This window comes from Adiantum capillus-veneris, chromosome 12 (assembly GCF_014529385.1).
Source record: "Adiantum capillus-veneris isolate H3 chromosome 12, ASM1452938v2, whole genome shotgun sequence".
Lineage (NCBI taxonomy): Eukaryota > Viridiplantae > Streptophyta > Polypodiopsida > Polypodiales > Pteridaceae > Adiantum > Adiantum capillus-veneris.
This window is the reverse complement of record NC_140942.1, coordinates 67860233-67883218: the sequence shown is the minus strand read 5'-3', so window position 1 is coordinate 67883218 and position 22986 is coordinate 67860233. Positions and strand designations below refer to the sequence as shown.

Here is a 22986-nt window from a genome sequence, read left to right as displayed (position 1 = left end):
CTAGCTGGTAAAAAAGATTTACTAAACAATGCGGAGACGGAGAGAGAGAGAGAGCCTATGGTAGGGAGAAGTCAAGAGAAACGATTAGACAAAAACAAGATGGTTGCTAATTGTGAACCAGAAAGAAAAGGAAGGGAGCAAGCATCTATAAGAGCAAGGAGAGCAAACCACGCGAGAGAGAGAGAGAGAGAGAGAGAGAGAGAGAGAGAGAGAGAGAGAGCATATCCTACCATGCTAGTTCTTAAGATCGACAAACCACGATTCTGAGCAATGCCAACAAAGTGACTCGTTCCATATAAATATTTTGCTAAAGCATTAGGTACAAAGATATGGGCAATGGTCAATGGAAACAAGCTAAAGAACATTCCTTAATATATGCTAGTGCAACATATACATGGGAAACTTTAAAAAATGTTGTATCTTATTAGACTTTTCATTTGTCTATTCAAAAATTTCATTGACAAGAGGGTTTGGGGGGACGCAACAACAACCCCAACGAAATAAGAGAAAACAAAAGTAACAAATGCAAGAGACTTTATAGATGTAGAGATCTGAATAAGGCACGATATGTACACATGGCGGCCTCAACGGCACCAGTCACTTGTCCTTGGCAGCCACGGCAGATCCTGGACATAGCGAGCAGTGGCGCCAGCCTTCTCTTGCACGGCGGAGCCTGCCCCAGCAGCTTTGCCCTTGGCCTGCTCCCAAGTCCCCCTGTCCGGCCTCACCAGTCTCCGACACCTTTACCTTGGCGGTTTCGCCAGCCCCCTGTGCCAGAGTCAGGAATCACGTCACATGACACACTCATATTTTCCTTATATATTGATGGGTAAATGTACCTGGGCGGTCTCCTGAGCTGGCCGGCCATCTCCTGGCCGAATCCCTTGGCCTGCTCACCCTTCTTGGCTGCCGATTCCTTCATCTGCTGTGCGTGTAGGTCTGCCATCGCCAATAATCAGTAAGTGATCCAAAAAGTCCTGATGTAATAAACTAATATCATAGGAGGCATTTAACAGTCAGTCAGTAAACAGGATGAGTGATCCAAAAAGTCCTGATGTAACAAACTTCTATCATATGAGGCATTTAACAGTCAGTCAGTAAACAGGATGAGTGATCCAAAAAGTCCTGATGTAACAAATTTCTATCATAGGAGGCATTTAACAGTCAGTCCATAAACAAGATGAGTGATCCAAAAAGTCCTGACGTAACAAACTTTTATCATAGGAGACATTTGTTAAATGTGAAGGCATTGCCTTTGCTTTCATTTGGACTATTGTGAATTTCTGCAAAGAATCCAATAGTAGATTATTAATGTTACATATACAACAACAAAAAATTTCTCATGCAAAGTACTCTACACAATGAACTTATTATAACCTACCAGCCTATCGCAAGTCCTCCATTCGAAAGACGCTTGGAGTGACCGCGTCAACCGGGATATATGCATAAAAAATTATGTACTTATCCTTATCTGATTTCTTTTGAGTATACTTAACCAGGTCTGGGCTAGGTAAAGCAGTCACTTAATCCAGCTCCAGGTGCATTGTGATTGCGTATGGACAAAGCCAATAAATAGTTAATGAAAAGTAAATTCGCATTTACACTAAAAGTTTATTAGATAAACACAAGCATTTCATCATCTGTACTTCAACAACCTTCACAATATTCTTCTCATTGTGACAAGTCAATTGAAATAGCAATGGCTCTAATTCTGAAGCTCCTGCTAATGTCCAAGAGAATTGCTCATCCTAGAAAATTAATGTGCATAAAAGCATTCCAATATGCAACAACACCTATAGAGCAAAACCTCCTTCCAAGTTTCATCTACTTCCCAGTGGAATTGCCTAGGCAATCCCTCCTAATATGACATTCGTAGCACACCATATGCCTTAAATTGACCATCTATTTATGTTGCTTGCGTCCCACGTCTTCTAGATGCACTGACTTTATATTCGCACCAGCTCCTTCCAACGGGAGTCACTATTGAATAAAAAGGTAAGTGGAATAAGCATGGTTGACACACCCTCAACTCCATCTCTTTTGTTTGAAGACCCTTACAACATCACTTGGAGTTGCTCATTGTAATGCTTCATCTACGTTAGATTGTTTGGATAAGAGTCTCCGTATAAGCGTGCTACCAACTATAAATTGCTTCTACGCCAGTGACCACACTTGTGACATGGGTGAATCTATTTGCATTTTGGCACGGACTACTTTTTCCGGCCATGCGCCAGTGATTCTCACTTCGAGAGACAGACAAAGAAGGGGGAATATGGTGCTGCGCGTCCCTGAGGGAATCTTGCTGGATCTAGAGCTTACAGAGCTGGTGGTGGCACTTTGGACAGAGAGTTTGGACACGCAGGACACCCCTGCTGGTAGAGTGGCCTCTGGACTCGCTAAGCTTAGTCGCTTCTTCCTCGAGGAGTCTACATCTCGCTTGGATGCAGCTAGGAAGGAAGAGAAGCGTCTTTGACAGGGCATTGTTTCCTTGCGGACGATGCAGGAGCACCACCTAGACAGTCCTTGGTTCGAGGAGGAGATGCAGCTGGCTCGACAAGAGTTGACTAGCATTGAGGAGTGACATCATGAGTTTGCCTTCCGCAAGCATCTCAATGGACCCAGGTGGATGACAAAGTTATTTGGGAGTTCTTTTAGACGGTCATGCGAACACGAGTGTCAGCCAGTTGAGGAGGCCCGACGTGATTTTTTGTCAATTGAGCCTAAGTCAGTGTCAGGATGCATGCAAAGAGCAAGTTTGGGCCCGGATACCTAGCCTTGTTATTGAGGAGATGCATCAGAAACTAGAGCTTCCTCTCCAGCGAGAGGAGCTCCATGAGGCCCTCAGAGCACTTTCTCGAGGTAGCTGTCGAAGGGAGGATGGGTTAACTCTCAGCTTCTTTTTAGAGTACTGGGACTTGCTTGGTTCGGATTTGTGCAACACCTATCAATACATTTCGTGAGTGCTTGATCTACCTTTTTCCCATTGAGGAGGTTCCTTGGATGAGATTCGGCAATGGCGACCCATCATCATTCTCAACTCAGCCTACAAAATTCTAGCAAAGGCTCTGAGTTTGAGGATCCAACTACTTCTTGACAGCATAATACATGGACCCAAATAGGTTTTGTCAAGGAGCGTAGTATCCTCGAGATCATTTTCACCTTTTGGAACGCGTCTGCACTTGCGCGTCTCCGAGGAGAGGATCTTGTGATACTCCTCGATTTTGAGAAGGCTTACGACAGAGTTGACTGGGACTTTTTGGAGGGCACTTTACGCAAGATGGGATTCTCAAATGCTTGGGTCGGAGATGTGTCAGCTCCCTATAGGTGTGCGCACAGTCAGGTGCTCTTGGCAAGGAGCAGAGGGGAACGCTTTATGCTCACGCATTCGGTCAGACAGGGTTGCCCTCTAGCCCCCTTCCTCTTTCTTTTCTATGTTGAGGCGATGAGCAGATTTTTGACTTCACAACGGGTTGGCTTGCGTGGTTTAGAGCTCCCTATTAGGGGAGACGACCTACTTGACGTTGAGTTTGCTGACGACTCAACCATGTAGTTGGAGGGGCAGGAGGCCAATCAGCATAGATGTGAACAGGCTCTTGACCTGTTTTGTTCTGCATCAAGAGCACTGCTCAACCGGAGGAAGGCAAAGGCTTTCTAGGTTGATTGTGCTCCTATGCTTGATTGGTCACCATGTGAGGGTTTAAAGTGGATTCCCCTAGGGACTATAGTACGTTATCTAGGTTGTCAAGTTGGCTTGGACTTGTCCACTGAGCAACAGACTGCTCCCCTCCTCCTATCCATTAGAAGTAAACTGCTTTACTGGAGTTCAACAGGATTTCTTTGGCACGCAGTGTTGTAGTGGCCAACCAGGTGCTGTTGGTGTCACAAACTGCTGACGTGTCAAAGCCTAAAGAATGGGGCCAACTTACATATGCCGACCGAGGGGCCTAAACCCTAAGAAGAACAAGTAGCAGAAGAAGAAGTCCTACCAACTTATGGGAACCCCGTCCGATAAGCCCCAGTCACAAAGAGATTAAAATAAAGCAGGACCTGCACACACACATACAAACTAATAACGTGACAGATTTTCGAAAATTGCGCTCAGATGCTGACGTGGCAGGTTGTGCGCATTTCTGCGTTTTGCGATGGCTGATGACGTGGCAGGCTGTACGGATTTCCGTGATTTACGCTGATAGCTTTTTGGCTTTGCTTTTGGACCAGATGCTTTTAAGTTTGAAGGCTTTTTACTATAAACTGCTCTTGGGACCTAGGGCCTTTAAATATGAGGTTAGGGCTCATTCTCTAGCATGCTTCCTGGAGAAGGTGCAGAGTCTAGAGTACCGGCTTGTACTAAGTTGATGCAATATAAAGAAATACCGAAAGGGACGCCAAGGTTTGGGGCCAATACTCTCTGGGGTGGAATTCCGCCACTCCGTGTCGCGTGTCGTCTCTCTCTCTCTCTCTCTCTCTCTCTCTCTCTCTCTCTCAATTGTTATTCAAGTGCTAAAAGTATGTTCAGTCTGTTCTTTTCTATTGGCACATGGTGCCCGTCTTGTGACACTTGTATCAGAGCATCAGACGTGTGCTTTTCTGAAAGCACACCGGTCCTACAAAAGAGCAGACAGAGCTATTTGCCACTCCCACCCTTACTTCATCGCGCATCGGACACACTCCCGTCTTCATCGCTGTATCTTACAGGGCATAAGCCATAAAGAACCCAAGACTTGGAATTCATGGATTCAGAAGAATATTTGCAGTTTCTGCTTAACGAGCTTCACAACATTCTTTCGCGGCATCCGCAGTAGAATCCTCCGATGCTGTAAAGTTTTCAACAATTTTTGAGTTACATGTTACCCCCTCTGATGCCCTAGGTGGTACCTCCTCCTCCGGCACCAAAAAGCACGAGAGCTTCCAACCGGCGACCTTCTCAGCCGTCTGTTCCAATCGGGGGAGTCTTCAAGAATATGGTGCAGCCATCTAACCCTGATCCAGTGCAACCGCCTTTGCCCCACCTCCACCACCACCGCCACCGGGCTACAATGGTTGGAGCCCATATGGATACCCTTATTATCCTTACCAAGGATATGCGCTTAACCAACCCAAAGATTTGGTGGGATGACAGTCAAATTTTTCACTTTTTTCGGGATGAAAGATTGCAAGAAAGCATTGCAGTTCCTACAGCAATTTCGACAACATCTATGCTCTGGGAACTATACAGAAGAATCCAAGATTTCCCGAGCAACAGGATTTCTTATAGATAATGCTATGCAATGGTGGAGTTCAATCGCGACACAACCGCATGCTCCAAAGACCTGGCAAGCTTTCAAGACAATTTTTGCACGTACTTACATGACTTCGATGTTTGAAGTCCGGATTAGCAGAGTGGGGCAACTTGAAAATGCCACCGAAACCATGGACGACTATAACCAAAGGTTTCTCGACGTGTACCTTCCGGTGTCCTTTAAGTTCATTCCCTTGGAGGACCAGTGCGAGCGCTACACCATTGGATTACCATCACCATTGCAAGAATATTATCTCTGCAAGCAAGTCTCTACCATGTAGGAGCTTATGGACCATGCCAAGGTTGGCTACAAGCTCATGAAAGGAAAGTTTGAGTTTACCACGGAAGAACCTCCGGCCACGAACCAGAACTCCCGGCAACAACAAACAAAATGTCAGGAATCCTGTGAAAACCAACCTCAACGACCTCGTCTGACACGACGTCAACGAGACGCCTTGTTACAAGAAGGCCGATGCTTCGAATGTTTCCAAACAGGGCATACATTCAATACATTTCCTGAGCGAGCCTCGACGTCCTCAGTGCAACCTTCTGCTCCCACGACAGACAGATCCCCGGTGCCACCTGCCAAGAAGGCTAGACCTGCTATTGGACTAGTACCCGATATTTATGGTATACACCTCGAGAAATAAATTATGAAGAGCTTATGGAAAAGTCAACAACTTGAAAGCCCTTATTTTCTTTGACCTCGGAGTTATGGAGAACTTCATCCATCCAGAATCCTTGAAGCAGATGCACTTTGATTATAATGCAGAGGGTGGAGAAATTGAAGCTGAGCTAGCCACGGGGGAAACTCAGAAAGTCGTACCGCTCATTGGTGCACTTCCACGAACTATACAAGATTATCATGGAAAAGCCGATTTCCACATTATGAAGTTGGTCAATTGCGACGTTTTCTTGGGCATGCCCTGGCACGACAAGAATGATGCAACTCTCCAAGTCCAGAACGGAACCATCACCGTGATACAAAAGGGCAAGCCCATTGTCCTTAAACTTCGGTTGTCCAAACAAAATCCTAAATGCCCTCTCTAGTTGTTTTCTAGTTAGATACCTTTGAACATTGTTTGAGAACGTATTGTCTGAAATTTGTTTGAAATGAATGCTATCTGTTTTAAACCTGTCTTGGTGCCGATTTGAATTGTTTGACTCTGGTGTTAATACGGGTTTCAATAATTGGTGATTTTACTCTCGGGTGGAGAAGTGAGAAATGTTGTTTTGGTATTGTTTGAACCTCAGAACGACGCAGGTCGATGCCATGTGAGCCCTCCGTTGTATGCTTGAAAACCTCCGAACGACGCAGGCCCATGCCTGGGGAGCGTTTGGTTGTATGCTTGAACCTCCAAGTGACGCAGACTGCAGTCTAGGGAGCGTTGGTTGTACAATCCTCTGAGCTCATGGCCCGGATCTTTTTAGGTTATTTGCGGGGGGAGTGACGAGATAGTCGTTGAGTAACTTCATACCGCAGACCGTTTGTCTCACGGGAGTGCTCAGCGGCGTTGTTTGTTGTGTCTTGTAACATGCATATGTAAGCATTTGTGTTGCATTGTGATGTGCCAACTACTGAATATTCCTAATTGGATAAGATTGCCTGGGTATGTAATTTTTGTGCAGCAAGACACTCGTGGAAGATCAGTATGGTTTGGGTGTGATGGCTAACTTTACTATGCCAGAATATCAAGAGTTTCGATCTGGACGAAATTAGAAGCTAACTCCTTGATCAAAACAGCCGAAAGGAGAAGCCAACCCCTTGATCAAAAGAGCAGAAAGGAGAAGCTAGCTCCTTGATCAAAACAGCAGAAAGGAGAAGCTAACTCCTTGATCAAAATAGTCGAAAGGAGAAGATAACTCCTTGATCAAGCCGCAAAAAGGAGAAGCTAACTCCTTTATCAAAACAACCGAAAGAAGAAGCTAACTCCTTGATCAAAAGAGCAGAAAGGAGAAGCTAACTCCTTGATCAAAACAGCCGAAAGGAGAAGCTAACTCCTTAATAAAAAGAGCAAACTGATTGTCCCTCGGAATGTCTCTGGGAAATTTTTGATCTAACTTGAGTTGTTTTGCAGATATGCTGTAATCGCGAACGATTACTCTCTTTCAAGAAGGGGAGATGTCACAAACTGTTGACGTGTCAAAGCCTAAAGAATGGGCCAACTTACATATGCCGGCCGAGGGGCCTAAACCCTAAGAAGAACAAGTAGCAGAAGAAGAAGTCCTACCAACTTATGGGGACCCCGTCCATTGGGACCCCAGGGACATAAAGGGATTAAAATAAAGCAAGACCTGCACACACACACACAAACTGATGATGTGGCAGATTTTCAAAAATTGCACTAACAAGATGACGTGGCAAGCTGTACGGATTTCCGCGTTTTGCGTTGGTTGATGATGTGGAAGACTGTACGGATTTTCGTGATTTACGCTGGCAGCTTAGGGCCTTTAAATATAAGGTTAGGGCTCATTCTTTGGCATGCTTCCTGGAGAAGGTGTAGAGTCTGGAGTACCGGCTTGTACTAAGTTGATGCAATATAAAGAAATACCGAAAGGGACGCCAAGTTTTGGGGCCAATACTGAATTCCGCCACTCCGTGTCGCGTGTCGCGTGTCGTCTCTCTCTCTCTCTCTCTCTCTCTCTCTCTCTCTCTCTCTCTCTCTCTCTCTCTCACACACACACACACACACACACACACACACAATTGTTATTGAAGTGCTAAAAGTCTGTTCAGTCTGTTCTTTTCTATTGTCACGTGGTGCCCGTCTTGTGACAGTTGGCTACTATGTGGTACATCACGTCTTGCTGGATCTTCTCGAGCTCCAAGCTAGCGAGGCCTATCAGGAACTTTCTATGGTCAAGGCATAGCACCCAGTCAGCCCGGGCCAGAGTGGCCTTGCAAGTCATCACCTTACCTTGTTCTCAAGGGGTTGGGGATCATTGACCCGGCACAGTAGAGCACAGCCGTCCTTGGGAGGTTTATGGTTAGAGCCCTACAAGGAGTTGTTGCTTCACCAGCTTCGAGCTCGAGTCTCCCATGTGGTGGCCCTTGGAGCCCTTCCATCAGGTGGACTTTTACAGAGATGCAAGAAGTTGGTCTGAGCAAGAGGTTGGAGGATCGGTTTGCTGCGAGCCTGCTTAGGTCTTGGGAGTAGTTGCGGAGTGGCGTGGAGTAGCATCAGCCCACTTGCACGGAGGAACGCTTGAGGCAGTCCCTTGTTTGAAACCCCACGGTTAGCACTCAGAGAGGCGACCTGGTTGGTAGTAGGTCTCATGTTTCTTGAGGTCCCATGGCCGAGGGTCCAACCCGCACTTGCACAGAGGAACGCTTGAGGCAGCCCCTTGTTTGAAACCCCACGGTTAGCACTCAGAGAGGCCACCTGGTTGGTAGTAGCTCTCATGTTTCTTGAGGTCCCATGGCCGAGGGTCCAACCCGCACTCTCGGCAACTAACTTCAATTTTTAGGATTGTCCGAGGAGGTTCAGAGCATCCAGCTACGAGACATGAGGGGGGGTAGAGCATGTGTCAAGATATTACAGAGGCTTTACCCACTGAGTGACTCACCGCTTTAGAGGCAGCAGCTCCCATATGGATGGGGGCCTTCACGTGATTGAAGGTCCTCATTGCAGTTTGAGCTTGCTCAGAGTCCGTACCCCACATGTTCTTTGAGGTTCAGGGAAAGGGTCGCCTTCAGAGATTCTCAGTAGAGGCTTCTCAGGTTGTAGAGTGTTGCTTTCAGAGGATACGAGTTGTGGGCATTTGTGGGAGGACCTTTGTAATGGATCCTAACCCAGCAGATCTTGAGACGGGCCACTGGCGGCTTTGGGCTTGGGAGGGCTGCCCTCTAGCACAAGTACAATGGGACCCTGGAAAGTGGTTCACGAGGGATACCTTATATTCAGCCGATCACCTTGTGAATCCCTTTTTCCAATACACAGTTCAACTGGGGCGTCACATATTGACAACACGGAGGGACTCGTCCTGTTGCAGCAATTCATTGGCACGACAAGGGTCTCAAGCTGAGTTATTGACAGGTTTTTGCGAGTGTTTGTGGGACTATAGGCAGCTGAGGAGAGTTACTCTGTTTCAGTGCCTAGTTGCACATAGAGCTACAGCACTTGAGAGCTGGCTAGTACACAGTGGCTTCTCGACAGCCTCTGCAGTTTGTGCCCATCGTTTGGAGAGTCACCATCACTTTCTGTGGGACTGCCCCATGGCACAACACGTCCGATTGCGGGTCCTTCGGCTGATACCAGCTCTTTCCACAGATCGACACTACACTTGAGGTGTTGCGGCCTGGTCCACTCTCACGAGCCCTGCTACTCATTTTATGTTGGCTTCCAAGTTCCACCAGCAAGACGATAGTGATCCAAGGGGGTCGACCCACACTCCAGCTTGCCCACCACCCAGGAGTAGTGGAGTGAGAGGGAGGTGTGTTAGGAGCTCTTCTGTGGCTTGACACTCTAGTTCATTTTCCGGGCCCACTGCTTCTATATCTTTGAGGCTCGCTCTGTCCCACCGGCAGAGAATGTTCGTGACTTTTGGCTGGAGCTGATATACACACTCAGGGGTCAGTTCGAGAGACTTCAGGGCAGCTCCGACCGCATACAGGAGCGCAGAGAGGCTTTTCTTCACCATGGTCCAAAGTGTGCCTAGATGGCACTCCGGACCACCAATGTGGCTTTTTCCCAAAGTAACAGGGAACGGGGCTTTCCCATTCCTGGAACGCGTTCCCAAGCCCAATGCCTCCTCAAAACAGAAACAGGAACGGAAAGCGGAAATCCGTACCGCCAAAGTTTGAAAATATGGTTTTTTGGGACATGTCTTTTGACTTTTGGGGGGGTGTTATTTCCATCCTCTCCTATACAAAGAAGGGCTTTAAACCCTCTCTCTCAAGCTCTCTACCTCACACCCTCCCTCTCCCTTGGGCCTCAAGGCTTCAAGCCTTAATTGAACTTCAAGCCGCAAGGCTCAAGCTCCATCCCTCCCTCAATGAGTGTTAAGCTCCATCTCGCATGTGTAAACTTAAGCATCATTGAAAAGCATATCTAAATAAAATTCTACTCAGACTAATGGGTGTGTGTGGCTCTCTACTAACATATAGGTTGAATCTAACTTAATTTAAGCATATTGTAGGTTTACCGTTCTGGCCCCCATTCCCGTTCCGCCACCCCGAGCGCCCCCGGTTCCGGAAACGTCCCGACGCCCCCGTTCCCGTTCCGTGTAACTTTGCTTTTTCCTCCTCCATTTTGTTTATTCACTAGGAGAATTTCTTCATTCTTTTGATCTAGCCCTCACTAGTAGAGGTGGTTTGTGGCTTATGCCAGTTTTATCAACTAATAGAAGGACCTTTTTCTCGGGGAAAAAAAACATTCTACCAACTGGCCATTCAACCATAAAATCCAATCATAAACCTAGATGAATCCAGGATTAGTCAAGCTTCACCTTTAAAGGAAAGTACAAGGTATAGACCCATGGTAGTCACCCACAAGACAATATAACCATCAACTCCATCATGCATAGTATTGACTAAATACCACGACATCCCCACTAATGTCGTCAGTGCCTAATAGTGGGTGTAGAACTAGGTACTAACATATGCTCCCAGACACAACACACACCACCACACTAATGTCGTTACTGCCTAATAGTGGGTGTAGAACTAGGTACTAGCATATGCTCCCAGACACAACACACACCACACGCAACACACACGAGGATACATCAACACAAAGTTCAACGTATTGAGTTTCTATCAATATTCTGGAGATCAAGGGCAGACCCACCATACTGAAGCCTAGCAAAAAAAGAAGCATTAAATCGGAAGAATTAGCACAGAAATGAGGTAGTTGATAAGGCATACGCACCACAAAATATAGAAAGAATAAGCACAAAATCAATTGGTTGTAACTCGGACGAAAACTTCACAATGTGAAGTCTGCAGGTCCGCTATACGACTAAAAAATATACCTAGATGAATCCAGGATTAGCCCAGATTAACCTTCAAAAGAAAGTGCAAGGTATAGATCCATGGTAGTCACCTACAAGACAATATAACCATCAGCTCCATCATGCATAGTATTGACTAAGTACCAAGACATCCCCACTTGCGTCGTCAGTGCCCAATAGTGGGCGTAGAACTAGGTACTATAGTACATATGCTCCCAAACACAACACACAACACACACCACACCCACAAACACTTGAGCATACATCAACACAAAGTTTAGCGTATAGAATTTCTATCAAGACTCGGGAGATCAAGGGCAGACTCAGCTATAATGAAGCCTAGCACTAAAAGAAGCATTAAATCGAAAGAATTAGCACAAAAATGAGATAGTTGATTGGGCATACGCACCACAAAACATAGAAAGAATTAGCACAATATTAATTCGTCGTAACTCGGACGAAAACTTCACAATGTGAAGTCCGCATGTTCGCTATACAACTAAAAAAATACCTAGATGAATCCAAGATTAGGCCAGATTCACCTTTAAAGGAAAGTGCAAGGTATAGACCCATGGTAGTGACCCACAAGACAATATAGCCAATCGCTCCATCATGCATACTATTCACTAAATACCATGACATCCCCACTAACGTCGTCACTGCCCAATAGTGGGTGTAGAACTAGGTACTAACATATGCTCTCAAACACAATACACACCATACACCACACGCACATGCACATGAGCATACATCAAGTTCAGCTTACTGAGTTTTTATCAAGACTTTGGAGATCAATTGGAACAAAATTTGCTAAGCTCAAATGTAACAGACTTGGACACTCCAAGTCAAGAATCAATCAGGACAGCACCAAATAACCACTTCAAAGCAATTCACAGTTCAGATTTGCACTGGCCCGGTGAAGTTCCGTGCCTAGAGATATTGGCCCCAAAGACTGGCGCCCCTTTCGGTATTTCTTTATGTATTAATCAGTTCAAAATACAAGAGTGGTTCGGGTCTCACTCTTAGACCCTGCGTCCAAATGCTTTGCAGAGTGGGAGCCCGAGTCACATATTTACTTTACAAGGGATTGCAAAAGCAGAGCCCCGAAAAGCTTCAAATCAAAAGCCTAAATAAAAGCAAAGGCTCTTTCCTCTCTCAAGCTCTCTTGAGTTGAAAAATAAAGCAAAAGTATCCTCTTTCTCTCTCTCTTCCTCATACTTGCATAGAGAAAAGCAACTGCCAAAAATCCCTCTCAATTTGCGGTTGCTAGGAGTAGAAAGCATCTCCGCAATTTTCGAGATTTTGCCACGTCGGCATGCTTGCGCATTTTCGGGATTCAACCTTGCTGCCTTTTAGGGTTAGGGTTAGGGTTTGCACGTTTCAGGGTTAGGGTTTTCAGTAGCAGTCAGGGTTAGGGTTTCCCACATGCTCTCAGACAGACACGTCACCACTTTGTGATATATTCCCCTCTTGAAAGAATTGTAATCGCCCTCGGTTACGCCTGCAAAACAGACAGAGGCCATAAACAGTCTTAGCAGACACTGACTGTTAGTACCTACGTACAAAGAACACACATCTAGAACATGTACAAATCGACAGTCACATCACACGACCACACATGACATTCAACATTCATTCGGATCTTAGACCATGATTTATCAACAATGTAGCTAGCAATCGCATCTAGATCCAATCAGGACCTCATCGATGTCCGATTGACTAACCCTATTGCAACCATGTCTATTCGCGATCAATCAGACCAAAATGCTGTAGTCATTTCGTCTATCAGTTCTTGCACTTAAAAGAAGTCAAGAACAAATCAATATCATAATAAGGAATTCCATTTCATAAAGTCGTATAGCACAATACTGTTAGCTTTCAGTATCCCTGAAGCTCAAAGAGACATCAGTGACTCTAATATCCAAATCAAGGCATCTGTTGACAAAGGAGCGGAGTGACTCCCCTCTTGTGCATCCCACTGCACCAGATCTCCGGCCAGGCTGAATTCTGGGTTCCATTTGAAGTAGACTATGCTAAACCAAAAGCCTCGAGGTAAAGTTTCACAATCTGAGGAGTATCTGCTAGGTCCTCCTCCTCCATCCACTTCGCATCCAATGCGGGATAGTTCTTGAACTTAACCAAGAACCGCCTTCGGACTTTACCTTTATTCTTCGTATCCCTATGTGCCAAAATCTGTTCAGGATCAAGGATCTCCTCGTTTTCTTCCACTTCGGGTTGCTCATCAGGTTCCCCATCATCAGGCACATCACCTTTAAAAGGTTTCAAGAGACTCACATGAAATGCATTGTGAATCCTCCAAGTATCAGGCAGTTTCAGTCGGAAGGAGACATCATTTATCTTTTCAGTGATCTAGAAAGGTCCGTAGTATTGCATACTAAGCTTTGGAAAAAGCCTCTCCTTTCCCTTTTTCTTTCATAGGCGTGCCTTCTCAAAACGTAAGAGCACCCAATCATCCTCCTTCAATTTCAAGTCGCGACGATGGCGATCAACTGCCTTTTTCTGGCTTTCTTGAGATTTCTACAAAGTCTCGCGAACCTTGGCAAAAGCCATATCTAAGTCTTGCGTATATTCATTCGCTTCAAAAATCTTATCTTTCGTGCTTAGGAATGGTGGAACCTTCGTAGCACCTTCAACAATCTCAAATAGCGCCTTCCCACTTGAAGAGTGTATCATGTTAATGTAGGCAAATTCCACTCCCATTGAGTCTTTTAATCCGAGATATAAGACTTCAATAAATCTAAAACAACCGAATTGGCAATCTCAGATTGCCCGTCAGTCTGCGGGTGGAATGATGACGAGAACTGCAACCGCGTGCCAATGTTCTCCCAAATTGCCTTCCAAAATAAACTCGTAAATCTGGGGTCCCTGTCGGAGAAAATCGTCTCAGGCATGCCATGTGATCTGAAAATCTGGGCCACAAACAGTCTCGCTAAGTGATCCGGCTTGACTGTTTCACTGGAATAAAATGAGTCTGTTTGCTAAATCTGTCAATAAGAGTCCAGATACCATCGTGACCACTCTGTGTTCTCGGGAGATCAAAAATGAAATCCATTGCAATACTTTCCCAGGGGCGGGTGGGTATGGGTAAAGGCTGTAACAATCCCTGTGCGTTATGCCTGTCAAACTTGACCTTCTGACATAGTAAGCAACTGCGCTTCCACATCCTTTTTGAGTCTCGGACAAAAGAAGTATCTCTCTACACCTTTCATGGTGGTAGCAATGCCGCGGTGACCCATGAAAGGTGAACAGTGGCATTCAGTCATAACCTTTTCCCTCAACGGCTGTATAACGCACAACATGTTTTTCTCATTAAGTAGCCATCCCGAATGGAGTATCCCGCTACTGTCTCCCCATTCCGTATCCGTGTGAAAACGTCTGCAAAATCTGTATCTGTGGCATACTGGTCGACCGTATCCTCGAAGCTCCTATGATGTATAGTGGAAATAGCCAGAACCAACGGCTTCCGAGACAAAGCATCTGCCACCACATTCTTCTATCCCTGAACATGGACAATCTGGAAGTGAAACTGTAACAAGATGTTCGCCCACCGCATCTGCTTTTCCGATAGCTGCTTTTGTGACAAGAAGTAGCGCAAGCTTTGATAGTCTGTAAAGACAGTAAAATCCGCTCCAAGTAGGTAATGCCGCCATTGAGTAAGAGCATTGGATAACCGCCAAAAGCTCTTTTTCATAAATCTGTGCTGTCATCTTCGGCCTTGAGAACAATCAACTCTCGTAAGCTATGACATGGCCTTCTTGCATTAAGACCGCACCTAGACTACGACCACAAGCATCACAATATACTTCAAATGACTTCTGCAAGTCGGGCAAAGTCAAAACTGGTCCCGTAGTAAATTTCTCTTTCAATGTTTGAAAGGAAGTCACCTCTGTGGATCCCCACGAGAAAGAGACTCCTTTCTGTGTCAAGATATGCAAAGGGGAATCAACCTCTGCAAACTTTCGAATGAACCGCCTGTAGTACGAACACACTCCCAAGATGCTCCTAACTTCATGGACATTCTTCAAATCAGGCCAATCACCGGATCCATTTGCACTCCTGTTGCTGAGACAATGTGTCCCAAAAAGTGTATCTCTGGTAGGAAAATTTCACTTTTCTTTGCATTAATCACTCAGTTGTGGGTCTCGTAATGCCTGAAAGACCTGAAGTAGCTGATCTCTGTGTTCTGTCTCATTCTTCAAAAAAACAATGATATCGTCAAAGAAAGTGCCAACAAATAGCTTGTACTCTCGAAAAATCATGTCCATCATCCGGTTAAATGTCGCAGTAGCATTGGTTAAGCCAAAAGGCATCACCAAAAACTCAAATAACCCAAAAGTCGATTGGCCGGTTCGGTGGTCTGCTTTCAAGTATTAGATCAATGGTATGATCTTCAGGACAAGCAGATGGTAACTCGCCTGGTAGGCCCTCTGAGAAGCAATCGACGTGAGAGTGGAGAAAATCTTGGCGTTCTTTATCAAGTTTTGACATATTTGTCCCATCCTTATCGCTCAATTCTTTCATAAAGGTCGAGTAAACAAACAGACTGGATTTCATTAATTTAGAAATGGCCGAAGCCGATACAATAGAAGCAGACTCGCCCTTCAGTTTAATATCAAGTACAATGGTTCTGCCCTTCTCTGTAGTCAATGTCGCTTTCCTCGCCCGATAATCGACCATGGCGTTGTTCTTGTGGTCCCAGGGAATCCCTAAGAGAAAAAGTCCTCATGCCCGAAATACCCCTGACAATACAACCGAAGTTTGCCAATGACAGGTGTAATGGGTACGTCCCTGCCGGGTACCGCTAGAACAGCCTCCGCAAGTGGTCCCATTCGATTGGGAGTGATCTCGAGCAGCGCCGCCAATTCCGGTGAAATGAAGTTGGCCTTGGCTCTTCCATCAAAGAAAATCAGGGCCTCTTGGTCTTTCACTTTGCCCCAAGCTCGGCAAAGTTCTGTACTCTGGTCCATGGTGTTGGGATCGGTACACACACAATCTTGAACCAGTCATGTTTTCATCTTGCCTTTTCTTCCACATTCCTCGGCTGCTCTCGAACTCTTAGGCCTATCGTCGTCCTTGTCATTCTGTTCTTTCTATGCCTTTTTAGGGAACTTCGCGGAGATATGTTCATGTTCCCCGCATCCAAAACACTTCCCCTCCCTGATAAAGCGAGCTCTCTCCTAAGGAGTAAGCTTGAGTCGTGCATCCTTCTTTTCTAGGTTGCTCTTTCTCTTTCTACTTTCATTCACTAAAGTCTGTTCCGCTCGTTGTGTCATGACCTCATTGGTGGGGTAGGTCAGACGGCTAGAGTGAATGGCAAAACCCCGCTTCGCATGACTCATCAACTCCTAAATAGAAGCTGACTTCTGTTCCAAGCAGTGACTCGGATCTCTGTAGGTAGACCCAAGGTAAACTGCTCAATGTGTTCTATGAACGAGATCTTCTTGAATGAAGAGGCGGGTAGAAAAGAGCTCCAGAATCTCTCCCAATAAGCATCCTCTGTGTCTCTCTTGGTCATCGAAGATGGTTTCAAGCAGCTCGTATAATGAGTTCATACTCTTGCGTCAACCAAGAAGAAAAAAAAATCTTCTTAAATTTCAGCCATTTAACTGGCACAGTCCTGTTTAAGAGAAGCGTGGTGTTAGGTGCAGCGGAATGAATGTTGTATTTTCTCAAGATTAGTGATCTTTATTGCTCAAGGTTCCTTTTAGTTCTTAGGGAAAGAGAGAGCTTTCCGTCTTATGGAGTGAGTGGTGATCACGAACAAAGTGAGTGGATCTTGTGCGTGCAAGTGAATGAGACTAAGAGAAGGAGAGAGAAGAGATACGACACCCGAGAGGTTGTAAAACCCTCCTCCAAAGGCCCCACTCTCGTCGGCGAGAGTGGTCTATTCTTTGATTGCACAAAGGTGTACAATGCGTATGCAATGGACTATGCAACTTGGTCTATGCCGACGACGACGACGACGATGACGATGATGACTTGGGCTGAAATCTGAGATCTTCTAGATGCTGAATTTCTTTGACTGTTTCAAGGCTGAAAATGGACTGTTTTGGCTGCGTTTTGATGGCTGAAAATGGGGGAGCATCTGCAACCAACTTGGGGGGGTTCTGCTATGGTGTCATAGGCTGGAATCTCTGTGTATATGCTGTTGACAAAGGCTGAAAACAAAAACGCTGTCATGCTGCAAAAACGCTAGCAAATCTGCTGAGGTTTTGCTGTCCTTCCCTAGCGTTAGTGACTGCTGATGAAAACGCTGAATAGGCTGAGGTTCTGCTGGTTGGGAAACGCTGCAGATTTGGTGCTATGTGCCTAGAATTTACTAATGCTAGGCTGTCCTCTTTCTTGCCAAAAACGCTGGTGCTGTAGAGGCACAAAAACGCTAAGGCTGAGGTGGTTTGGTCGTGGGAAAACACCGAGGATGGGGCTGATCGGCAAGGGGATTATCGCTAGAAGAGGGAAGCTTCAAGGCGATGGTTCTGCCGGGAATCCCCGCGAAGGAGGTCCAAAAACGCTGGGGGGTTCTGGGGGGGTACTGCTGAGAAGTTGCCTGTTGAGCGGGAAGCTCCTGCTGCCTCTTCTGCCATTTAGTGTGAACTTTGGTTTGCTTATATATTAACTTAGCAAAATTGCCCTACCTACTTCTGTAGAAAAGTCACTTAAAAATAATAAGTGAAAATCCCAATAAATAGGAAAATAGGCTAAATGCACTGGAAAATTCTCCTAACTGATGCTAATGGATTCTGATGGGAATTCCGATGATCATGTTGTGTGCAACGGGAGGATATGCATCTATGCTAAGTGACTAGGCATGCACGGTCTACGAATAGACTCACAAAAGTGCCAGATCACTACTAATCTAACTTGATCGGACTGACTAAACCCTGCTGTGGTGTAGCTTGTCCACGGACACATAGGGTTGGGATATGTCACGTGACACGTGGACAACCAAGTTCGAGCATTCCCCGTAAAATAAGAGGCAACTCTCCGAATCTTAGAGAGCTCTGAGTAGCGTCCTCCCGTGAAAGCGATGTCAAACTGCTGTATAAAAGACAAAGCCTTCGGAGCATCTTTGTATCCTAAAAAAGTGTCAAACTTGGTCGACTGCCCACCTTCCTTAAACTCTCGGACTTTCTTGCTTTTATCTTCCAGAAAGTCATACTGGTTGGCTTTATAAAAATTCTTCTTGTTCGCATAAAATTTTCCGTCATCAGAGTCTGAATTGTCTGTAACTAAGTCAGACTTTGTAAATAATTAATTTATTTACGAGAAAAGAATTATCTAATTAGTTGTGTGCACATCAGAATAGATTTAGCAGTTCTAGGGTCTCAGGTGCGCCCAAGTTTGGGCCAGTGCATCTCAGGGAGACCCTAGCAGAAAATACCCTGAAGCCCTAGCGATTGGGAAATCAGGTCTTCAAGGAAGGGGTAGATAGTAGCCTCAGATTTCAGGCTCAGAAAATTACGCGCGCTAGTGCAAGCACAGGAATGAGATGGGGTCCTTAGAATAATAACCCTAAGGCCTGATTATTTTACGGCCTTAGGATAAGTTAGTTAAAGTATTCTTAAATGATTTGCGCTGGACCAAATGACCGGACAAGTGCGAACAGGTAATGCCAGAGCAGTGTCGGTACGGCATTGCACTAGGAAGCAGCTAACAACTTAATTGGTTGCATCTATGTGTGCAGTTGTGCACTTAATTGCACATTTCATTAACTAGCATAGGATTTTTAAAGTCAAAAGTTGAATGGTTTTTAAATTTTAAAGTAAGTGTGCCACTTGGCACACTTTCCCATGCAATCTCTCTCTCTCTCTCTCTCTCTCTCTCTCTCTCTCTCTCTCTCTCTCTCTCTCTCTCTCTTCATGCTAGCGCCCCCTCTTCTGGGAGGCTATAAGAGAGCAGCCCCTCCCTCTCTTGCCAGGTTGGCAGTGCACTACCCCCCCTAAGTTGAACGTCCTCTACGCAGTGAAGCTCTCCATTGAAGCTTGAGAGCAGCACCTTGTGGTGTATGTGGAGCCTCTGTGCACCCATCGCCTAGAACAAGGCCTCTCATGGTCATAGGCAGCTGTGGGAGAAGTTTCATCGCGTAAAGTAGTACAAAACTCTTTTTCTCTCTCTACTAGCTGCTGCAAATTCTCTGTTTTCAGCCCCTAATCACCTGTATTAGGGTGAATTTCAGCAAAGCTTTAGTAGGAAACTATTCCTCTCTACCTACTATACACACACACAAAGTTTGGAGCATTTCCGTCGCGAAAAGGACCTCCGTTTCGGCATTGGAACGCGCTCAGGTAACAATTTCTGGTTATGTGCAGAAAATTACAGCAAGCGTGTGTGCGTGCGTTTTGCATGTTTCCTTCGTGGGTTGATTGCAGGAATGATTATGTCCGAAGAGACATAGTTAGCGGAAGATAGACTCTCGTTTTTGAGAGCTTCCAATGAGTTTTGTGGAAGATCGACTCTCATCTACGAGAGTTTCCCAAAATCTCACAGAAGAGGAAAGATCCTCTTAGTAGTCAGAAGAGCACTTCTTCTACTCTCTCAGTCAGAAGAAGAAGAAGAACAAGAAAGAATAGAGGACGGGCTTTCGCCCCGTTCCTGTGCTTGTAAAGAATTCTCCCTTAGTAATAAAGATATTCTCTTTATGGGGGGGGGACCAGCCCATCTTCTGGTCCCCAATTATGTGTCAAGATTTCTCTCTTTCTCTCCAAAGTCTCTTGAGTATATAATTTGCATTTAACAGTCAGTTTTCGCTTCCGTATTTTTGTGACACTATCTGTAGACGAGTCCCCTGTAGAACTGTTACTCACTCGGCGAGATTTAGACTTCTTCGCCTTTTTCTTGCCCTTTCCGAAGAGTTGTTTCTTGCTTCGCTTTTTGCCTTTCTGTCTTCTTCGCTCGAATCTGAAGAGCTAGAAGAACTGTCAGAAGAAGAAGAAGAAGAAGAAGAACTGGTCACTCCTTCAAATCGAACACGCTTCTTCTGTTTCTTTGCCTTATCAAATGTCGACTGACGACCCAAATAACCCGGGAAGTCAGTGCCTTTCTTTTGCTTTTTGTCGTGCTTTTTAGCTTTGTTGTGCGCATCAAAAAGCTGAGAAATCCATGCATCAACCACCTCTTCTAATTCCTTCTCTGAATATTGCTTGTGAGCAGAAGGTTTCTTGAGAGCGGGTTTCGGGGGTGGTGGTGTGGTTTTCTACCACTGCTCGTGCACTTCCTGAAAAGAAGTCTCGCTCATATATTTTGCCAATTTTGGGTCCTTCGCAAAACTGAGCATTATCTTTGTTGCATCGCCGATCAATTGACGATGCTTCATCTCTCGTAGCTCCGCCTGAGTAGGCTGAGGCGGGCCATACTCTCTGCCGATATCTTTGTTGTGATCCTTGCCCGCATCTCCGGATGCAGAGGGGGTCGACTGATCCTTGCGTGAAGCCATAGGTGCCGCGGAAAAAATATTGGGATCAGATTTCCTGTAGAAGAGAAATCGGTCGTGCTCTGATACCACTATAACAGACTTGGACACTCCAAGTCAAGAATCAATCACGACAGCACCAAATAACCAATTCAAAACAATTCACAGTTCACAATAGATTTACACTGGCCCGGCGGAGTTCCATGCCTAGAGATATTGGCCCCAAAGACTGGTGCCTCTTCGGTATTTCCTTATGTATTAATCAGTTCAAAATTCAAGAGTGGTTCGGGTCTCACTCTCAGACTCTGCGTCCAAATGCTCTGCAGACTGTGAGCCTGACTCACATATTTAATTTACAAGGGATGCCAAAAGCAGAGCCCCGAAAAGCTTCAAATCAAAAGCTCGAATAAAAGCAAAGGCTCATTCCTCTCTCAAGCTCTCTTGAGTTGTAAAATAAAGCAAAAATATTCTCTTTCTCTCTCTCTTTCTCATACTTACATAGAGAAAAGCAACTCCCAAAAATCCCTCTCAAATTGCGTCGCTAGGAGCAGAAAGCAGCTCCGCAATTTTCGGGATTTTGCCACGTTAGCATGCTTGCGCATTTCCGGGATTGAGCCTTGCTGCCTTTTAGGGTTAGGGTTTGCAGGTTTTAGGGTTAGGGTTTCCAAAATTAGGGTTTTCAGTAGCAGTCAAGGTTAGGGTTTCCCACATGCTCTCGGGCAGACACGTCACCACTTTGTGACATCAAATCATCCACATCCCAAGCTAAGCGTAGTCCAAGGCAATGAATTAAGTAAATCCAAGATTTTCAAGCTTGCTTCATCCCCCTACCCCAAAAGCACATGTCCATAATGCGCCTATGTAGGTGCATCTCTTTCTATATGTGTGGGCGCACGCAACAAGCACGGTGTGTATCCGTTCATAGTACTCCAATCTGATGTCACCTGCCATATCCGCTCCGGAACATAGGGATATTGGACCTCGATATGCTTGGTCCTTGCATGGAACACAGGATTCTTGGGGATGGCTATGCAGCTTTGATTGTCGCAAGAAACAAGTGTCGCAACAGTCTGTGGGTACTCTAACTCTCCGAGAAGTCTCTGTAACCATATGCCTTCACATGTAGCACAGCAAGCCGCAAAGTATTCAGCCTTTGTAGATGATAGCGCAACGATAGGTTGCTGCTTATTGCTCCATGAAATCAGTCCTAAGCCAAGTCTGAAAACTACGATGGAAGATGCCGAAATCAGCTTTGCCGGAAACATATTGCATCGTGCGAAGAGCACATTTCCAGTGTCGCTCTCGAGGCTTGGTGGAAAAGGAACTCAGTGTGGAAATTGCGTAGCAGATACCTGGGCATGAATAGGTGAGCCACACTAAAGATCCCACAATATTGTTGCACAACATCTAGTCAACTCGTGGTGAAGGATCATGCAAAGAAATATTCTCCCCAGGCTCTAGTGAAGTGCCGCACTGTCCCATTCTGTGTCTATCCAAAATGTCCTTGGCATACTTCCGCTGAGAGTAGATGTTGCGTTGCAGGGTCTGAGACATCTCAAGAAAGAAATGCAACAACCAAAGGACCGTCATCTCAAACGTCTTCTCCAAAGACTGCAAGAACCTGTGAAGATAAGATCGTCGACATATACGATGAGAATGACAACCAAGCTCCCCTAGGACGCAACGTAGTAGTTGGCATCCCCATGAGTACGCTTCAGCTTGAGATGTATGAAGAATTCATCAATCCTCTGTACCAAGCCTATGAAACCTGCTTCAAGCCGTAGAGCGCCTTGTATACCCGACAAACCCAGTCCTCGTAGCCGGCTTTCTTAAAGCCCGACATAAACTTCTTGTGTGAGAGTGCCCTTGAGGAATGCACTCTTTACATCCATCTGAAAGATAGGCCAGCTGACGTGATCTGCTAATGAGATCAACATACATATGGTGGTCATCCGAGCGGTCAGAGCAAAAGACTCGTCAAAGTCTACGCCATGGCATTGTGCATAGCCCTTAGCCACAAGTCTGGCCTTGTGCTTCTCTATAAAAAACATTGGATTTGAACTTGGTCTTGAAGATCCATCAAGTCCCAATGATCTTTCGCTTCTTAGGCCGAGAAACAAGCTTCCAAGTGCCATTTTGCTCAATTCCGTCGAGCTCCGCGAGCATTGGACGCTTCCAACAGTTGAACTCAAGGGCCTCGGTAGCTGAAGAGGGCACAGGTGGTGTAGAACTGATCCGCACCATGAGAGCGAAGTCAACAAAATCGTTGCCCTCAAAAACGTGCCTCCATTCACGGAGGTGTGCTGAGCGGGGAGGTTGCCCAGAC

General features: G+C 45.6%; 1 protein-coding gene across 4 annotated transcripts in view; it reads right to left on the bottom strand.

The window, feature by feature from the left end:
* Window positions 1-273: 273 nt before the first annotated feature.
* Window positions 274-22986, bottom strand: part of LOC147445873 (uncharacterized) — a 72811-nt gene continuing 50098 nt past the window's right edge. Inside the window, exons 2-3 of one of the 4 annotated variants that reach the window (XR_015189811.1) lie at window positions 840-939; window positions 274-768 (exon numbers count right to left, since the gene is read on the bottom strand). The gene's annotated coding sequence lies outside the window, so the exon portion shown is untranslated. Of the gene's footprint in view, window positions 769-839; window positions 940-22986 lie in introns of those variants that run through there. The other 3 variants (XR_015189810.1, XR_015189809.1, XR_015189812.1) reach the window with 3 other exon arrangements.